This window comes from Malania oleifera, chromosome 5 (assembly GCF_029873635.1).
Source record: "Malania oleifera isolate guangnan ecotype guangnan chromosome 5, ASM2987363v1, whole genome shotgun sequence".
NCBI lineage: Eukaryota > Viridiplantae > Streptophyta > Magnoliopsida > Santalales > Ximeniaceae > Malania > Malania oleifera.
In genome coordinates this window covers 63,635,464-63,641,463 of record NC_080421.1, presented here as the reverse complement: position 1 = coordinate 63,641,463, position 6,000 = coordinate 63,635,464, and positions in this window count along the sequence as shown.

Sequence of the window (6,000 nt, the reverse complement as noted above, 5' to 3'; positions counted from 1 at the left end):
TACATATCTAAATGTTCAACCAATACAATACCAGATTTTACTACAACCATCATAAGAATATACACATCCCAAAAATATCTAAAATGAGTCCTAGGGTCGCCACCCAAAAATCTGTCTGACCCTAGCAAAAGACTTACCCTTCAAAACAGGGTAGCACAGCTAAATACTATTGCTGCGGAGCTTTATCCGCTCTTTTATCTGGGGCTCCTAAAATGTTTATATAATTTGGGGTGAGACACCTCTCAGTAAGGGAAATAAGCTAATATTAGTGTGTGGCAACATGAGTATTTTCGTGTTACACATATAATAGTACATAAACATACTTGATAAAACTGTTTATATCATATATGGGAAAACATATATAATCATAACATGGTAGAACATACTAAATTTCCATAAAAAAAATCCATCTCATATAATAATACATAGAAAACATCCTGGATGGTTAGCTGACTGGTGTCATGTCTTACCCCCACATGACTGGGTTGTGCAGCCCGAAGGCAGGACCCAACATTCGCTGGCCGATCACTACCGAGTCAAAAGCAAAAATCTGTAAGTACGATGGGTCTACCTCTCCTGGTCCGTACACCAGTGCCAACACTACAATAAATCACATCAACTTCCAATCTCCCACTGCCCTGTACGGCGGCAGTAGCACTAACATATCATGATCGTGATCATATAGCTATGGTACCGTGCTTTGTGAAAGCCTAAACCAAACCAACTAGGTTCTAATAACATATAACATATTTTCAAATAATGATACATGGATATACATAATCATATCTGTTATGTTAATATTTTCATATAGTTTTGCATAACATATCATAAAAATCTTCGGCTCTTACACAGGCATTTTGTATTTTATAAATCACGGCCCGTACGCCGGTAATGCATATCATAAAACTCCCCGGCCCGTACGCCGACATATCATATAAAATCTTTGGCCCGTACGCTAACATATCATATAAAACCCTCAGCCCATACGCCGACATGTCATATAAAATCCTTGGCTCGTACGCCGACATATCATATAAAATCTTCGGCCCGTACGCTGACATATCATATAAAAACCCTGTACGATTTTAACATTTTTCTGGAAACAGTAAAACATGCTTATTTTGTAAACATAATATTCCATGGTAAATTTTACTCATGCCACACAAAATAGGTATTATTCATATTTAAATCATATCCTTATTCACAGCAGTATTACCCTAACATAATACCACAATATACTTATTTTCCTGAAATTAAACGCTATAAAATAATAATTATACTTTCATAAAAAGATTGACTTAGTTTATCATTTTACCTGGTTTCTAGAAAAGCCCCTATAAAGTTTAATCGTACACCCGTAGGGTTCCCTGTTCAACACCCTGAAAACAATATCCCCCTGAACAAAACTTCAGTATTTCCTCGAGTATTATATTCTTTACAACTATAGGAAAGCCAAATATTGAATAAAAAGTCTTACCTTGAATTTGGGATGAGGTTCAAAATAGTTCCACCAACGATCCACTCAAGTAGACTTGAAGAGAACTTTCCCATAAGTGTCGTGGTGGACTCGGATCGTTGAATTGACACAAATCCGGCCCGAAATCTTAGAGAGAAGGGGAAAGGGACGAACATGAGAGAGAATGAGTGATTTTTCATAAAATTCTCTGCAGAAAAATTAAGTTTAGGCTATTTATACACAAGCCTTCGTCGACGAGACACGTCACTTCATCGACGAGGCTATGAAGGAAGTTCGTCGACGAACACTTGTTCTTCATCGACGAAATTCAGAAGTGAATATAACCTCTCGGTATCTTCTCGTCGACAAGACACGTGTCCTCGTCGACGATCCCCTCAAGCGTGTTCATCGACGAGCATGCTGCGTTCGTTGACGAGGCCCCTATTACATTCTAAATATAATTTCCTTTTTCCTCCTTCTTTTATTATTTAAATACCATAATTCTTCGGGTCATTACTCAAATGTCGAATCATCTGTTGAATACCATGATAATTCTGTTGATGATGCATTTGATGATTCTTATGTTGAATGCTATGTTGTGTCATATGATGAATCATCTAATATCCCCTGTGACAATACTATTGAAATTGCATGTAATGATTCATATAATAACTATGATATATCTTATGATGAATCATGTGCTGAATTGATAAATGAAAGCATGCCTTCGTATGAAAAGCTAGATAAAACTTTATTGAAAATGAACAAATTTCTAACGAAGTTATCTAAGTAGAAATCCATTTTGAAAAAGGAAAATAAAACCATGGCAAAGCAATTAAGAAAAATAAAAAATTATTATGCCATCTTAGAAAAGAGAAAGATTAAGAGGATCTTAAAAATTATCTACTTAGAAAAAGAAATGGATGATTATTCTAGAGTTACACTCGAAGTTAAAAATGAAAAGAATAATCATAATAAACCCTTAAGAATTAAAAAGAAAAACATTTTCAAGAAGCGTTCAACCTTTAAATCCAATAGCTATTTTTATGCCTCATCGATCAAAAATAAGATTTGTAAGCATAATCTTTCACACATTTTCAAAACCTGCTTGCACTGTAAAAGAAAATGGCTCATTCAATCTTCGTGTCCATCTAGTAGTGCTAGAGGCTTGGATAAGAAAATGAATTGGATTATCATGATGGTGAATCTCTTAGGATTTAAGAAAGATCGAATTCCAATAGAAATTGTATAAATATTTTGATCTTCCCTTAGTTCCTAGGTTTAGGGGTTGTCACGACTGTAGGCTTAGGAAGTGGTTTTTGTTTAAAATGAAGATTCTTAGTATATGCATTCACTGTACTCTTTTGTCATACTAAGAATCATAAGATTAGCAAGCCAATTAAAAAATTTAATAAAATCCACTTCCAAATGGACGAGGCATCATTGCTAGGTAAATATTTCCAATTGCTTAACTCACGATTAAATATGAATATCTAAAGTTAAGCATACTCTGTCCATTGCATAAGTTTGAGTTTTAGGAAATGAATTCTTCTAGTTAAACATCTTGTTCCAAAATCATCTTAAAAGCCTAAAATGCGTGATGAAATGTTAGCCATCACTCTTAGCTTAAGCACTAATAGTTATCAAGTTCCCATTCCATCAAGTGCTTATTTTAAAGACATCCCTTTTCAACCAAATTAGGGGCATCCACTAAGGGAATCAAGTCTTCATCTAGTTATCATAAAATTATTCCCTTTGTACTTGAAATATAAAAATCCTCTATTTTGGTTCACCATCCCCCCCATAGGTAATCTTTACCATACCACAAACACATTCGGTAAGGACTTTACCTATTCCTTGGTTCGTATCCTTGCTCCAAAACTGTGATCATAGTTGAAGGATACATTCCAATCTCCAAAGAGCATTGGTAAAAAATATTCATATTCTCCTATATACTCTTTGCCAAAATAGTTAGGACATTTTCTTTAGAATGCTTATCTTGTATAATGTCCTGCAATTACCAAAATACTCCTTTGAACATATTAACAATTTACTCTTTAAGAGTATTTGTCCTTGCTAGCTCCATAAGCTCTCAAACATTAACATAAAATTAGTTAGAGCTTCATCTCATTTGATCAAGTTGAATGGCTAAGTTGGTTGCATTAGGTCTTTGTAGACACCCCATTTTTACCCCGGCCCAATATATTTATTATCATTATTATTATTATTAGTATTTTTAATATTATTAGTATTTTTATTATTTTATTTATTCGTATTATTATTATTAATTTTCATTAGTTGTATTATTATTATTATTATTATTATTATTATTATTATTATTATTATTATTATTATTTTTCATTAGTATTATTATTATTACTTTTATTTTTATTTTTACTTCTATTTTATTTATTATTATTATTATTATTATTATTTATTTTCATTATTATTAATATTATTTTTAATTCACTTTAGTATTATTATTATTATTATTTTTGCCTTATTATTATTATTATTATTATTATTATTATTATTATTATTATTATTATTATTATTATTATTATTTCCTTATTACCATAATAAGTAGTTATACTCATATATATCGTTTCCAAAAAGAAAAAATACCATAAAATACAAAAAAACCAAAAAAGGAAAAGGGATGGGTTAGGGTTTCTAAAATTTTTATATAAGGGACCTTTTTTTCCTCTCTTCAAGGACAGCCGAGGGGCACAGCGCAGTGCAGACCGGAATTTTTTTTTCATCTTCTGCTCCACCCCGAATTGCTCTCTGCCTCCTTGATCTCTCTCTCTCTCTCTCTCTCTCTCTCGTTATTCATCAGAGATAAGCAACTCTCCATCAACCTCCCTCTATCACTCTCCCTCTCCATCACTCTCCTTCTCCACTCACCTGACGAACCAGCAAGACGTCGCCGCCGCCGTGGCCACCTGTCCCTAGCCGTGGTCGTCACCAACACTGTTTGCCGTCGTCTTTGTCTCTGCTTCCAGCCACGCACCAGCAAGGCCGCATCAGAGTTCCTGCTCTGCTCCGCCTTCAGCAACCACAGAGCTGGACCTGCTACAACCTGCTGAGAATCCTCCATAGAAGCTCCAGTTCCAGCCGCCGTGCTGTCTCTGCAACTCTTCCTCTGCCCCGAACCACCACTCCAGATCCTCTGCAACTCCGGCAACTCTCGGCCAGCACAAGCAGACCATCAGCCACTGACACTCGACACTCGAAAGCAGCAACAGCCGCTCTGGCAACTCTGATCCACCTCCGGTAAGCTCTCCTGCTCTTTCATGGTCACGCACACACGCACACTGTTTGGGTTTTAACATTTAAAATTTTAAGTTTTTAAATTGTACATGTATATTATATGATTAATACTAGTTATTTTATATGGTTACTATATATTTATATTATAATTGTTGTATTTATAGAATTTTTGTTGTAAGAACTTGTTCTAATATTTAAAGTTTAAATTTTTTATCATATTTGTTACATATATAATATTGTGGTGAGATCTTTTATCTGATACTCATGTTTATATTGTTTCTTGTTGTATTTATTATTAATAAATTTATTACTGTTATGAAATATTAATCGTCAGAGTTTGTGTTTAAAGGTCATATATTTGTATTCGTTGTACGTATTAAATATTTAATATTATTGTATAATTGTTGTTGTATCATGTGTGTGTGTATATGTATATATACATTGAATTGGTATTGTATTATTTAGGGTCAAGTATTGATAAGATAATATTTTGAGTTTTTTTTAGTATGTTTTATTATTTATATGTTTAGTATGCTTGATTTATTTTTATTATTTAAGTTAAACTTTTTTTTTTTATCGGTGTTGAACTAGTCACATTATTTCTTGTTTATATTTATCTAGGGTTTGAGATTATTAATTGATTGGAGTAGTTTCAAAGTTTTTTTTATGATAATGTGTACATATACTCTAGGGTTGTTATTGTAAGGTTTTAGGATTGTAATGTTTGCTTTAATGTTTAATATATATGCTTTGTTTGTCTTGTTGTTATACATCAATTAATATTCATGGTGTAGGGTTTATAACGCTGTAATATTTGTTTAAATGTTGATATTCATGTTTACATTTTTGTTGTGTTTATGGTTGAACGATTATTATTATTATTGTAGAATTTTTTGTCGTTTTAACGTTCAAAGTTTGAATTTGGTTATTGATGTTAATGTTCATATTGTAGGGTTAGATTTTTGTGGTATCTATTGTATATATATTAAACGATTAATGTTAGTGTGGTAGAATTTTTATTGATATTATATATTTATTATATTAATTAGCATTTTTATAATATTGTAAATTTATTATTGTGATAATGTGGTATTACATATTTCATAGCTTGGTGTTTCATTGGCATTATATGTAAATTAATAATTTTAGTTATATGTATATCACATATTAGCATATTGGTAAATATTACATATTTAGCATTTTTGTATTTTCTTTTTAATATTATATATTTAGTGATTTAGGGTTTAATGGATATTATATGTTTAGTAAAT